Below are 16,010 nucleotides of genomic sequence, written 5' to 3'. Positions count from 1 at the left end.
CAAACAAGTGTTCAGATTGAGAACTACCATGGAGGTCTGATGCAGGTGAATGAAAAAAGACCTAAGGATAAAGAGAAGATATTAGAAATTGAGAGTGGTATACACACGTGAGAGCATGTCAGTGAGAGAGATTGATTTGAGGCTATTCTTTGGCAAAATGATGGATTAACTAAGAATCATTAAGACATTGGATCTAGAAAAAGATGAGTTTAAACCCAAATAGTAATAAAAAGAAGTTCCAACATGACAGTTCTAAAGCAGGTCTGAAGAGCAATCTGTTCAAGTCAGAGTAGAAGGATGGAAGGGCCCTGGAAGGTATTTCCAGAGGGAAATCAAGTTCAGAACAAAGACAATTTGGTTGCAAAGTTGGAATGAATTGAGGATATGAGAAAGGCAATGGGAGTGATTCAGCTGAGAAATAAGCATGATAGTGGAGGACTTGAGAAAATACTGGATCGGGGTTAGATTTTGAAGTTAAAACTAATAAGATTTGCTAGAAGATGGGATGGTTGGTGTGAACCGAAGAGCAAGGTGAAGTATAAGTCCAAGATTTTCATTTTAACCATCCAAGGGAATAAGAAAGGCCCTCAGAAATTTAAGGGTCAATGAAATATCTGTGCAAGAATATGTGGTTTATACAGAGGTAAGTCCAAATTAGAGCCAAAAGTCTGTGGGCTTCAAGAAGAATACAATTAAGGAATGAAACTAAGACTAAAATTCAGACTACATGGAATGATTCATATTAAAGATACTGAAGATAATGTGAGGTAAGCAAACACAGCTTTTACACAAAATAAGAGAAAAAAAGCGATGTCATAAACTGCAGGAAAAAACAAACTAACAACCAAACTATATAAAATATTCATGATCTAACAAATAAATAGTTTTAGTCAGATAAAACTAACTAAAGCCTGGCATTAGTTTGAGTCATTCATTCATGTAACCATTCTTTATTCATCCGTTTATACAACCATCCACTGCTACTATGTATCAGACATTATTAGATATGTGGAAAAAATAATAGTAAACAAAATAGACATCTTTTATAAGTTTTCATTAAATGAAGAAAATATGATAAACAAACAAGAGCTATAGATATAGTGTAGGTAAAAGTACATTGCAGTAAACAAATTACAGTCAGAAAACAGAGAGTAGTGAAGAACACTTTTAAAAATAATGCGTGAGGCCATGCACGGCGGCTCTGGCTGTAATCCCAGCACTTTGGGAGGCAGAGGTGAAGGTAATCACTCTACCTTCAAGACCAGCTTGACCAACATGGTGGAACCCCCTCTCTACCAAAAATACAAAAATTAACCAGGCTTGGTGGTGCATGCCTGTAATCCCAGCTACTCAGGAGGTTGACGCAGGAGAATCTCTTGAACCCAGGAGGTGAAGGTTGCAGTAAGCCTGAGATCACGCTACTGCACTCCAGCCTGGGTGACACAGTGAGACTCTGTCTCAATAATAATAATAGTAATAATAATAATAATAATAATAAAGTATATTAAATAAATAAATAAAAAGACAAAAATCAGCCTGGCATGGTGGTGCACTTCTGTAGTCCCAGCTACTTGGGAGGTTGAGGAGGGAGGCTCAGCTGAGCCCAGTAAGTTAAGTCAGCAGTGAGCTGTGATTGTGCCACTGCACTCTCACACTCCAGCATGGGTGAGAGAGCGAGACCCTGTCTAAAAAAAAAAGAAAGTAAAAAGAAAAAGAAAAAAATGGAGAGATTGTGAAAGTGTTCCATGAGGAAATGACCTTTAAGCAGAGATATGAATTCAGTAGGGAGAGAGTCACTGAGATATGAGATACATATTTTAAAAGTTGTTCTAGAAAGTGTACATTTTCTTGAAGCATGACTGTGCATTATTATGAAGGAAGTAAGAGTGAGTGGGAGGCAGTGTGAAAAGAGAAGTTGGAAGAAGACTTGCATGTCAGATTACCTGGATTTTATACTTTATTCTAAGTGGGATAGGAGATTCACAGAGAGTGCTAGAGAGGAATGACAGGATCTCATTTATATTTTAAAAAGTTCAACCTGTTTGTTGTGGGAAGAAGATAGTGAGGGTGGACTCAAGAGGGGAAATGAGATAAACTAGGAGTTAACAGTAGTCATCCAGGTGAGAATAGATACAGTATGATGTACTTATTACACATTGTATGCCTCTATCAAAATATCTCATGCAATCCATAAATATATATACCTACTATGTACCCACAAAAATTAAAATAGAAAACTTTTAATATAAGGAACCTCTAGACATCAAGCACAGCATCTTCTGATTGTTTATTATAGTCTTGTGTGGTTCGTTAAAAAAAAAGACAGAGAGACACAAGTGATATAGTAGTGAAAGTGTTGAGACAATATTTGATTGGGGTTATGTTTTGAACGTAGAGTCAATAGAATTTGCTTGAGAACCAGATGTTCAATGTGAAAGAGAGCAGGTTTGATCAAGTATGACTTCAAGATTGTCATCTTAACAACTGGGTAAATGGTGCCGGCATTTATTGAGATGAGGAAAAAATATGGTGGTTCTTAGCAGTGAATACCTTTGCTATCAAGATTATTTCCTCTGCTATGAGTTTCAGGAGTTTATTTGGAAAAACACAACCATAATTTGACTCCTAAGTCTAGGCTGTATTAGTCTTTACCTTGTAGCAGAAAATATATTGTTGCTGTCTGAACTGAGGTAAGAAATGAAAACAAGCAGATAATGGGGAAAGGATACATCTGTTACTATTTCCAAATATGATCAATGGGATATGTGTCTATAAATACATAGGCACATATGTACAAATTATATACACATTCTTGTTAAAGCATCCATGAAGCATGTATAAACTGATTATAAAATGTTATCTTAGTTTGGGATCTCCAGAAGCAGAGGATGAGACAGAAATTTGGATACCAGTCACTTATCGAGAGAGCGCTTTTCAGAGGGAAGAAACCTAGTGAAGGTATGGGAATAAGGGCATTCAGATAGGCATGAGGAAGGGGCTGAGCCAGATCCACATAGCATGATGGGAAAGGAGGTGCTAAGAGCCTAATTGCACCTGTAATTTCTTTTACCTAAGATGAAGGGATTGGACTTTCATTTTCTCTATCAGTTAGTCATTGTGTGACTATGGGCTTCTCTAGATGGCTGCCCTCACCAATTTTTTTTTTTTTTTTTTTTTTGAGACAGAGACCCACTCACTGTCACCCAGGCTGAATTGCAGTGGTGTGATCTCAGCTTACTGCAACGTCTGCCTACTGGGTTGAAGTAATTCTCATGCCTCAGCCATTGTGAAGAGTCAGATCCAAGAAGGAAGAGGAATGCATCTATATGATGCATGGGTAAGTGTGAACTAAAGGTTTCCAACAGACCAATACATAAGGCAATAAATGCAGATGCATATTGTGTTATGTGTGCATGTGTATATACATACATTCCCTAGGTCTGTTCACTATCTGGTATCAGATCAGTAACACCCCAATAACACAAGCAAACTTAGAGTTCAAAACTTGGCTTCTCAAAACCATTTCCACTAAAAGTAATCAGGGCTCCTGGGAGAAATGATATCATGTTTGGAGCAAGAAAATTATGAGATGAACATGGAATATCTTGTGCTAGAAACAAAGAAATGATCAAAAAATCAAAGAATGAAGGGTACATATTAAAAGAACATGAAAGCCAGCTTAAAATGGCTCCCATTGGTCAACTAAGAAACAATATGAATAAACCAATAATGAAGATAATTGATTACAGCTTATTGAATCAAGTGGGAACCATGAATCTATACCAAAATATAGTAACAAATTAAAAATATAATAAGAAATAGGATGTTTACATGGATTTGAAGTCTCTTCACACAAACTATTTACTAATTAAAAAAAAAGCAGTAACTTTACCATAGGCAATCCAAGTAGACATCATCTTAATCAAGTGGTTGAAGTGGGCCATCATTAAGGATGGAAAAAGCTGAAATGATGTGTCACCTGAAAGGATGCAAAGAGGGGGATACAGGCACTGCTGTCATTTTCCTGCCAAAGATAGATCATCTAATTCTAATCATGATGGAACATCAGACATGCCCAAACTAAGAGGAATTCTAGAAAATTATTACCAATTACAGCAATGCACAGCTCATGAAAATCAAGGGAAGACTAAGGAACTCTTCCATACTAAAGGAGAATAAAGATAAATGAAAGTTTTTATTTTATTTATTTATTTATTTTTGAGGCAGAGTCTCACTTTGTCACCCAGGCTGGAGTGCAGTGGCACCATCACAGCTCACTGCAGCCTCTAGCTCCTGGATTCAGGTGATTTTCTTACCTTAGCTTCTTGAGGAGCCTGGACTACAGGTATATGCCACCACACCCAGCTAATTTTTATATTTTTGATAGAGATATGTATTCACCATGTTGCCCGTTGGTCTCAAATACCTGGGCTCAAGTGATCCATTCACTTCAGCCTCCAAAAGTGTTGAGATCACAGCCTTTTATTCTTTACCAAAATAGAAAATATCCATCTGTATGAGTCACATACTGTTACATAAATTATATTTTATTCACGATGTTACTTGATGTAATTATAAACTGTTGGTTGGTATGATTATAAATGAAATAATTTTGTCGAAAAGAAATTTTTGAAACAAGTAGCAATACTTAAATAGAATCTGAGAATAAGATGGAAAAAATGTATGAATGTTAATTTTCTAATTTTGATGGTTGTATTGTGGCTACATACAAGGAAACTCCTTGTTTATAGAAACTACAAAATAAACTTTAGTATTTGAAAGGGATAGGATATTCACTTGGCAAATTAGCTTTCAAATAATTCATTTAAAAGATCTTCCTTTTCTGTAAATTTTTGGTTATTTCAAAATAAAAAATAAAAATCCCCCAAATTTTTATTGACAAAAAAATTTCAAAATAATTCTGAAACCAGGTAGTTTGATTTTACATTTTTGAAATAAATTATTTCACATTTTGTAGAAAAATATCATCTTTATAAACTGGCTTAGAATCTAGACAAAGAGGAATACCATTTCAATGTAGTGTATGAAGTTATCATTCTGACACCCAAATGCCAAAATATAGCATATACAATATAGAAAGTCATCACTTCTATGACTATAATACATCCTAAATAAAATACCATCATTCCTAATTCTCTAGTAAATCATGAGCAATTAGGGTCAAGGCCAGGAATAGATCTATTTAAAATGTAATGATTAAAAGCATGGACTCTGAGGTAAAATACATGGGATCTTGAATCCTTGAGCTGTCACTAGCTGGGTGAACTTAGATAAGCTCTCTGATCTCATTAAGCTTCAGCTTCTTTCTTACCAACCTACTTCATACAAGTGGAGGAAATAATTGAAATATGCATATATGTATATATACACATACATATATACATATACATATATAGGTGGTAGCTAATTATTACTAAAAGTAGAATATTTATCAGTAATTATCTATTTAATCAGAAAAATTAAAGAGTAGCCTCCTTTGATTCTAGAAGAACGCTTCATAAATTATAATATATAATCCAGGACAGAATTGTTATAGGACCAATAGGTTCATATGCCTGCTATGCAGTAATAGACCAGTACATTGAGATAGCAAGGATACAGCAGAGAAAGCATTTAATGGTCAAAGGATGCTAAGCAAGGAAATAGGGGGACACCGTCAAGTTCATCTCCTCTAAGAGTTCTGGGCTGGAATTTTTTTAAAGGGGATCATGGAGAGTGAGGGGCTGGAAATTTGGAGTAGTTAATTGGTTGGGTAAGGGGGAAGAAATCCTTGGGACATGAAAACTGAATTCTTTTGTGAGTCAGCTTCTTGTGGGCTCCTTCAGACCAGCTGATGTCAGTAGTTTCTCTGGTAAACAGGATCTGAAGGAATATCTCAAAGGGAAAACTTAGTGTTTTATGTTCAAGTTATTATCTATAGAGCAGTTCAGAGGAACTATAATCTTGTATTGGGTCTACATGATTCTAGGACAGTAGGCGCCAAACTAGGAGGAAGCAGGTCAGAGAGCAAGCTGACCTAATGATTAATGCTGAATGTGTTGCAAGCTTGGTTTATGTTAATTTCTCACCCCCTGCCCCGCTTCTTCCCTGATTAATTTTATAAAGTTTACAGGGATGGTTTCAGAATTCACACAGATGCACATACACACATAACTAGCATTAAAGAGATTTTTCTTTAACAAATTAGAGAATATCAGTCTGTATGAGTCATATATTGCTATGTAACAACTACATTATGTGTTGTTTGAGGATGTAGTAATCTATAGGCTAATCTGGGGCTCAAGGTTCTATTTCCAATGTTGCTAACCCTCATGACTAGCAAGATGAATCTAGCTGTTGGGAGGAAGTCCTCAGTTTTTCTCTATGTGAGCTGGTTAAGGACTCTTTTGAATGTCATGGTACCTGGCTTCCCATAGAATGAGCAATCCGAGAGAGCAAGGCAGAGGCTACAGTGCCTCTTGTTACATTAGCCTGGAATGTCACTCCATCACTTCCACAGTACTCTGAAACTAGAACTGTTTCAGCCTGGAAGGATATTACGCAAGGAGGTGAATAAGAATTACTGGGGATCCTCTTGGAGACTGGCTATCACACTATTTTAAACCAATAGCCACTGACTCATTTATGCTGAAACTTAGAATGGTCAACTGTTGGTTGACTACATAACTATCCTCACAAAACCTCTTTTTTAGTGACATTCACTCACCACAAACCAAATGCATGCACCAGAAACCTGCTGCTTATAGAAACTGACTCAAGGCCATGACCACATTTTTCGGTTGCATGACTCAGACTAGGCCAAGCAGTCTCTCTTTTCTATAAATTTGCCTTGGGACAAGGAGTTTCCAATGTCAGTCTTGCTATTTTCTTGAAAGAAAGTGCTTTAAACTCAGAATTGTCTAGTGGTCATTTTGCAGCACAAGAGAAAAAGGAGGCAATATGCAGAAAGAAATAACTGAGAACTGGAGAGTGAATGTACACAGAAGTAGTTTTTGGTTGGTTGTCCATGCAGTATCTGTTTTATCTGTTAAAATTCCCAGCATACTGTCTTTCCTTTCGGTGATATCAGAGATGCTGATATCACTCCTGACTTGTGCAGGAAACCACAGAACTAATGGCTAATGATCATATTTCTTCTTCAGGACATAGCTATGGCCTGGGGCCTTGCAAGCATAGTTTGGTCTCAGAAAACCTCAGATTTTTGGAAGACATTTGCTCTTTCCTGTAAGAATGAGAATACAAGGTGGCCTTAGGGTCCATTTGCTGCCATAGTGGGGTTAGGCTTAGGATAAATCTGGCATTGAGAAAGGCAGTGAAAAAAAAAACTTGGTCCTTGCTGATATATTGAGAAACTATGGTTGGCTCTATATGAAGACTCACCTGTCTCTGGACTTATCAGTTCTATGAGCCATTAAAGAGCCTTTATTTTTCTGAAGGCTAGAAGCATTTTTATTTTGCAAATACAAAAATGTAAGAATATCTTTTTTTTCTTTTTTTCAAAATGTTGCTGGGAGAAAATAACAATAATTCCCAGGTCTCTGGAAGTAGCCCAATGTGAGAATATTTTTAGTCCTGGCAATATTTTCCCATTTCTTTTATTTACAGAGCTTCTTTTCTCCCTTCTTGTAGTTTAAAGGAGAAGGCCTCTAATTATCCAGGCTTTACCCACAATGGGAATAGTTTTCTCCCCATATAATCATCAACCTAACAAAAAGGCTTAGCCATGTCTTCGGCTTACAGAACACAGCTTGAATTCACGTCCATGTTACACATAAGATTGTTTTTCTGTATTTCCCTCCTCCAAATTCTAATTAAAAATTCAAATCTACAGAATGTGGAAAGAATATTGCAAAGAACACCCATAAATACTTTACCTAGATTGATTCCACTGTTAATAATATGTTGCCACATTTGCTCTCTCTTCTTACTCTCCTCTGTGTGGCTACATACACAAACATAGACACAAATTTTCTTTTAGTTATCTGCTGCTGGAATTTGTACATCCTCACACCTAGTGGCTTAAAATGCAATTTATTATTGCCTTTCATGCTTTTCTGGGCTGATTGGGATTAGCTAGGTGGTTTTTGCTTGGGGTCTCTCCTGTGACATATATTAAGTAGTGGCTATCAATAGGGTTGGCTATTTGTTTGAGTTACTTGAACACCTAAGATGGTCTACTCACACTGCCATCATCTGTTGGCCAGAGTGGCCTCCTGTATTAACTGTATTTTCTTGTTTTCTTTATTTTGGATGCTCTAGAATCTGGTGCTTTGCTGCCTGGGGAGACAATGGCCCTCCTAGGTTAGCCAGTTCTTAGAGACAGCAAACAACTTGGCCAGCAGGGTGCCTTGATATGCATATTAACCAAGTCAGAGCCCATACTCTGAACTCCTTCCTCTAGCTGGCTCTTACGTTCCAGCAGGCAATATTCCTACTTCCTAATTATATTAAAGGCAGTTACCAGGCAAGCAGTGATAACCCCTAACCCAGAGCCTGCTGAAATTATTCAAACTAGCCAATCCTCAGCCTGCTTATCCTGCCTTGCCTTTCTCATGAAAACCATAATAAAGTTAATTGCCGATGCTTCCCCCTTCCCACTTGTCTCTCCTGGCTGACTCTGGTGTCTCCCTGTGTGGTATTATTGCATGCCTTTCCTCTTGGGATCTGTGAGTGACAAACTACTTTCAATGGTAGTCATCTCTTTATCTGTCAGCCTCACCATACCTAAATAATAATAAAACCCACATTTAAAAACAATTTTCTATGTGGCTTAGGCTTCTCACAGTATGGTGAGTGTCTTTAGGAAGTAGAAGCTTCCAATCTCTTAATGATTAGGTCCAGAAACTGGCACAGCATACTTCTACCACATTCTATTGGTCAGAGCAGTCACAGAGCTTGCATCATTAAAGGGCAGGGTGCATGAACCCCACCTTTTATTGGAATAAATGTCAAAGAGTTTGTGGCCATCCTTAGCCTGCCATAGTCTCTCTTAAGTCCACGAATTATTTATATGGCTCCTATATGTGAAATTTATTCAACCTCTTCTCATTTCTAAGATCTCAATGTCTCATAACTATTACAGCATCAGTCTAGGAGTTTGTCACTGAATTTTGGTCCAGGTGCAGATAATCTTACTTGAACATGATTCCTGGGGTCTAGGTAGAGTGAACATCCTTGGACGTTGCTTGTTGAGTATAACTACTTTCCATCTGAAGACCTAGCAACTAAAGAGAGAAGTTACCTGCTGTTGACAGACCCTACATATGAGTGTGAAGTTGAGATTGAATAACCAAAATAGATATTCCCTTGGAAGCGGAGGAGAGAATGGGAAATGTAGCCATAGTCCATTTTATAGTCACTGGTTTATAGCAATTCTGAAATCCAGCTGAGAGCCTGTCGCTATTAATTAGGGCCTATTCCTATTCATTGGGAATAATTCTATTAGGCTCCTGACTCTATCATCTAGACTCCTGATTCTATTGGCTGAGTCATCCTCCCTTTTGGGTAAGAAATGACCTATATGTGCAACTGAATAGATTTCTCAGCTTTCTCGCTGCCCGTAGAAGGTCGGGGGAACCGAAGGCCTATTTTTATGTTGTGCTGCCTCTGCCTCATAGTTTTCTATGAATCATATTGGAATTCTATCCATCATCTAAACACCAGATGCACATATCTCTTTAGACAGACTGTTTTCTGTCTTGAGCCCGGTGTGAAGCTTCTGTGGGACAGTGCCCTAAGGATTCCTCGAAGCCTGCTTTTTAATACAGAGGGACTACAAAGAACATTCTTCAGCTCCTCAGAAAGTTTTTTGTTTAACTGAAATAGTCAATTAGATCTTTCTGTCTTATAGAAACTAAGGGTTCTACAGAAGTATCCTGGATTCATCTCTGTCCCAAATTCATGTCTTGTTTTCCTTTCAGGAAAAGCTGGAAATATGAAACAGTTTTTGTCCTTCATGCTATTTTATCATAGAGAATGTGTTAGTTTTCAAGTGCTGCTATAACAAGCTGCCTCAAGCTGATTGGTTTAAAACAACAGAAATTTATTCTCTCACAGTTTTGGAGGCTAGAAGTCCAAAATTAAGTGTTGGTAAGGCCATTCTCTCTCTGGAGATTCTAGGGGAAACACACAAAAACCCTTGGTGTGTTCCTTGCTTATTAGACACAGCTCTTCAATTTTGCCTCTGTTGTAACATGGCATTCTTCCCCTGTCTTTCCGTGTGTTTACATCTTTTCTCTTCCTTATAAGGACACAAATCATATAGGATTATGGCCCACCTTAATGATAGAATCTTAACTTGATTACATTTGGACAGATACTTTTTTTTTCTTTTTCAAAAAAGGTTAAATTTACAGGTATCTTGGAGCTAAGACTTCAAAATTGTTTTTTTAGGGGACACAATCCAACATAAAACAGGCAATCTAGAAGCCAGTTTCCACTTTCAAAATTCCTCCTGGATATCTTCCCAGCTAGACTGGCAAGCTTACTAGGTACCCTTTCTATTTTCTTTTTATTACAGGTACCAGTACTGCCAAACTTTCCTTATTCTGCCACAGGAATCCCCTTCTTTCCATCTTAATCTAACATTTTCAAACCTTTACCAACTGTCTTCTCAAGGTTCTCCCAACTTCTGTCTACCACTCAGTTTCAAAGTCAATGCCATATCTAGTGTTTTGATAAAACAGTCTCTTTCCTCCCTCTCTCTCCACACATATACATGCCCAATTATATATATATATTTACACACACACAAATACATATACATGGACATACATATATATTTATATATATATATTACGGTAAGACTTATTTTTGGGCATCAGGATAATACATGATACTACATAAAATATCATCCTTCAGTACTTTAGCAAATGTAATCTAAAAATTAGGTTGTTATTCTTCCATTTTCACAGTACAGTTACTTGATTCAAAAAGTGTAACTTGATACATCTTCAAATTTCCCATTTCCCAATTAGAGTTTTTTGAAATCTGGAACCCAATTAAGAATTTCACAGGTCAAAGAGTTATGTCACTTTAGTCTATTTAATTAATAAAAATTTCTCAACTTTATATTTTGTCTTTCATAATATTAACACTTTGAGAGTACAGGCCAGTTGTTTTTCAGAATGTCACCTTCCTCTCCGAATTTGCCCAGACTATATAAATTGCTGATATTTGGTCACTTTTGACCTATAAAAATAAATTCTTATGATTCAACATAATAAATAGGTGATAGAGCCTATTTATACCAGAAAGGTATAGAGCCACATAATAGCAATTTCATTATTATTGGTTTTATTAAATTCGATAATTGGTTAATGTTTATATCTACTAGAATTTTTCATTGAAAATTTGTCATCTTACTTTATAATTAATAATCTCTGAAGGTACACTTTGAAATGTTCTAAATAATGCATTTTCCAAAAACCTTTTGCTCAATGGTTTAATAATTCATTGAGAATTCTTTTTGTATGAATTATTGTAATAATGTCGAAAAACAGCAGTTTTTTAGCTCTACTATTCCTTGAACCTTTAGTACTTGGCTTTCTTTTCTTTCCCCCAAGCCCATTTGTTCATATTATAAACTAATTTGCTAATAGTTTCTTGACATGTCAACTAAAAGCATGGAAAATTGTACAAATACTTGCCTTGAGAATTATATTTTTTAAGAAATCAAATGATTTGGTATAGGCTGGATGGACCTTAATGTGGGCCTATGCTTCTAGTTTGTGCTTCACCTATAAAATCCCCTCCCCTTGAATTTGGGTGGGACCTATAGCTTGCTACTAACCAAGAGAAAGTGGCAAACATGAAGACATTTTGTAGATATAGTTAAGGTCCTAACTCACTTGTTTTCAGTTAATCCAAAAGAAGATCATTTGGGTGGGCCTGACTTAATTAGATGAAGACTTTTAAAAGAAGGACAAAGACCTGCCGGGTACGATGGCTCATGCTTGTAATCCAGCATGTTAGAAGGCTGAGGCAGGTGGATTGCCTGAGCTCAGGAGTTTAAGACCAGCCTGGCCAACATGGTGAAACCCCATCTCTACTAAAAATACAAAAAATTAGCTGAGCATGGTGGGGGGGCCTGTAATCCCAGCTACTGAGGAAGCTGAGGCAGGAGAATTGCTTGAACTCAGGAGGCAGAGGTTGCAGTGAGCCAAGATTACACCACTGTACTCCAGCCTGGGCTACAAGAGTGAAATTCCATCTCAAACAAAAAAGAAGGACAAGACCCTCCCTTGCATACCTGATGAAGTAGGTGGCCATGTTGGAGCAGATCACATGGCAGGGAACTGCAGGGCAGCTTCTAGGAACTACAAGTAACTTCTAGGAAATGCAGGTGGCTTACAGCACCTGAGGGCATCCTGTACAGTCAGACAGCTGGTGAAAAAGCCGTGACCTCCAGTCTTACAGAAACAAGAAAATGAATTCTGCTAACAGCGTGAATAAGCTGGCAAGCATATTTTTTCCACGCCAAGCCTTCAGATGAAAATGTAGCCTGGGTGACTCACTGCAACCTTTTGAGACTGAGCAGAGGACCTAGTGTTATCATGCCTTGCCTGTTGATCCATGGAATCAATGAAATGTACGTTGTTTTAAGCTGCTGATTTTGTGATAATTTATTAAATAACAAGAGAACTAACATACTTAGAATACAAACAGTAAGTAAGTGAAACTGGTTGTGCAACTTATTTTGTATAATAAAAATCTACATATAAATTATTTTTAATACAAATTGGAGATAGATGATTGACAAAAAGAAAAAAGTAGTAAGTTTCACTGAGAGAGTCATATCGTTAGCAACTTAGACCTGATGCTGTCTCAAAATGGTTGAGTCTACATTATTAACTTATCTCTGATAGAGAGGGGGAAGGTTAATTCATAATCTCCTTTAAATGTCTAATATTTGGTAGTTCTATTGCCAATTTACCAGGCCAAAAGATTTATTTGCCATATTAATTTGAGCTTAATAAACATTCTATAATATCTGTATGTTTTTGACCCTTTGAATTAAGAGTAGAATTACATGGAAGATCAGCAGGATCAATCTGCTACTAATAATATGTAACATGAATGTATTACATTACCACTATTGCAACTACTAGTATAAAATTTTCTCCTACCTTCAAAAAACTTTAGTAAACACAAAAGTCTTATTTTAATACTATCCTGATTTTGAGTATATTGTATAAAAAATTATATATTTAGACTTTTAATTTTTTCAGAAACTAAAATCTTTAGTATTCAGGAAAGTACTATAAATTCTAACTATAAAGCAAGAATGCATTTTAAGTTGATTTGAGAAATGGTTTCATCATATATAACAACAAGAATAAGAGAATTTCTAATGTCTTTACTCAGAAAATGCCCTATTTTTAGCTTCCTTGAAATATACCTAGAGGAATTAACACTAAATATATGTGGCAGTCGATATGGTTTGACTCTGTGTTCCCATCTTAAATTGTAATCCCCACATGTTGAGGGAGGGCTCTCGTGGGAGGTGATTGGATCATGGGGTTGATTTCCCCCACACTGTTCTCATGACAGCAAGTAAGTTCTCACAAGATCTGATGGTTTTATAAGGGGCTCTTCCCCCTTCTCTTGTTTGCTCTCTCTCACCTGCCACCATGTAAGACATGCCACTTCCCCTTCCGCCATGATTGTAAGTTTCCTGAAGCTTCCCAAGCCATGTGGAGCTCAGTCAATTAAACCTCTTTTCCTTATAAATTTCCCAGTTTTAGGTGAGTGAGTTCTCATGAGATCTGGTTGTTTGATAAGTGTCTGCTGCTTCCCCTGCACATATACTCTCTCCTGCTGCCATGAGAAGACATGCTTTGCTTCCCCTTTGCCTTCAGCCATGATTGTAAGTTTACCAAGGCCTCCCCAGTCATGCAGAACTGTGAGTCAATTAAACCTCTTTTCTTTATAAATGGCCCAGTCTCAGGCATTCTTTATAGCAGTGCAAAAACAGACTAATATAGCAGTCAAAAGAGACTAGAAATAAATATGCATTTTTTTTCTGAATTTTTGCTCAATGCTAATCCATACTAATTAATTAAATATATAGATTTGTGTTGATTGTTAAAAGGACTAAATTACTGAGTTGAATGGATTGTTTCTATGAGTCTGTCCCACATTCACCATATTGTGATTCACTTGCCTTTTGTATGCTTTTTGTTTGTTTGTTTTTGCTATGGCTGTGATAATAGCCATCATCTTCTAAAATGCTAGTATATAATCAAATCATAGGGAAGAAAACCTAAAATATAAAAAATATGAAGACATTAAGTAGTTAACTTGTTGATACGCAAATTTTGGTAAATTACAAAATTTGTCTCTGTAGATTATGTGTTTTCACAGGAACAGAGCTCTAAATTGATTGCTCTTATTGAAGGATTCAGCCTCTAGGAGAATTTCTAAATAAAAGGAATGTGCCATAGGATATATTCAAATGTTTGAATTTTTATGCATACCTGATTGGAGTATAGTATAAAGATTTTGTAATTTAAAATTATGAAAGAAAGAAGGGTACAAGTTAAGCATCCCAAATATGAAAATCTGGAATCCAAAATGCTCCAAAATATGAAACTCTTTTGTGCACAGACATCATGCTCAAAGGAAATTTCCATTTTTGAATTTTGGATTTTCAGATTGAGGATGCTTATCCAGTAAGTACAATACAAATAATCAAAAATCTGAAAATAATGTGAAACTTAAAACTCTACTAGTCCCCAGAATTTTGGATGAGGGAAACTCAGTCTGTATCTCACGTCAATACACAATTGACAGTATTCCTATCTTGCAGTGTTCTGAGTCAACTTGTCTTTTCATGGGCTTTACAAGTCTAGTAACTACAATGTCTAGTTATTACGTCATTTTGTTAAAAATGCTAAATAAAATGCCATTTATTATCTTCAGTTTGCCTTTTAATATGTATTTGTCATTTCAAAACTCTAGTTTTCCATAATAATTTTAAAATGAGACTACTAATCCACATGTTGGTTCACTGCAGATTGCCTACCTACAGGGGTGTCATAGTCTGTTTGGTACTGCTATGATAGAATATATGAGACTGGTTCATTTATAATTAATAGAAATTTATTGGCTCATAATTTTGGAGGCTGAGAAGTCCATGTTCAAGGCACTGGCATCTGGCAAGGGCCTTTTTGTTGTGTCATTTTATGGCAGAAGAGAGAGGGGAAGGAGAGAGGAAAATAAAGAAGGTGAGGGGGCATGGAGGGGTGGGGGTGGAAACCTTGTCTTTTGATAAAGAACTCGCTATTAAGATAATAAATATTGCCTCTTAAGATAATGACACTTCCATTCATGAGGACAGGGCCCTCATGACCTAATCACCACCCCTTATTAGGCACCACCTCCCAGCAGTGCTGCATGGAAGACTGTTTCTATTACATGCTTTTGGGGGAACATATTCAAACCACAGCAGGGAGATGAGCAAAGACGACTGTCCAGCTTTGTTTGCAGTCTTATTTCACATTATTTTCTTGTAATGAATGGATGATAAAAATAACATTGAATTATGAACACATACTCAACTCAAAAGATATAAGGTAGGACATTTTATAAAACTTTAGCCACAATTAAAATCTACTTATATTTCGTATTGAGAAAACCTTCTAAAAGAAAACTAAATGTGGCAAGTTGAGGTAGATAAATGGTGTGGTAATATTTAATTCTTCTTTTCCTTCATAATTTCATTAAACTCTCAAAGAGAAAAAAGTTAATATGTCAATGAACTCAAGGTAAAAAATTTAGCATACCTATTTCTTTATATAATCATGAAAAAATTAACAGAAATCACTATGATCACTATAAAATTAACAGAAAAACCCAAGAAAGAATTCCTTTATTATTATTTTTTACAGCAACTTTGAACCATAAATAGCCATGATAAAACACTATCCTTTTTGACATGGATACAGTATTTTTCATTCTTTTTTCTTTCTTAGAATTACTTTTATTTC

At 36.3% G+C, this 16,010-nt stretch overlaps 1 long non-coding RNA gene across 4 annotated transcripts in view; it reads right to left on the bottom strand.

The window, feature by feature from the left end:
- Nucleotides 1-16,010, bottom strand: part of LOC144578271 (uncharacterized) — a 117,936-nt gene that overhangs the window by 63,399 nt on the left and 38,527 nt on the right. For 3 of the 4 annotated variants that reach the window (XR_013523741.1, XR_013523740.1, XR_013523739.1), the window contains exon 3: nucleotides 3,893-3,979. The exons of the other annotated variant lie outside the window; for it this stretch is intronic. This is a non-coding gene — a long non-coding RNA (uncharacterized LOC144578271). The remainder of the gene's footprint in view (nucleotides 1-3,892; nucleotides 3,980-16,010) is intronic. 4 annotated transcript variants of the gene reach the window in all.

Source organism: Callithrix jacchus, chromosome 11 (genome assembly GCF_049354715.1).
Source record: "Callithrix jacchus isolate 240 chromosome 11, calJac240_pri, whole genome shotgun sequence".
NCBI classification, from domain to species: Eukaryota; Metazoa; Chordata; class Mammalia; order Primates; family Cebidae; genus Callithrix; species Callithrix jacchus.
The sequence above is the reverse complement of the archived record's forward strand: the minus strand, read 5'-3'. Positions and strand labels throughout refer to the sequence as shown.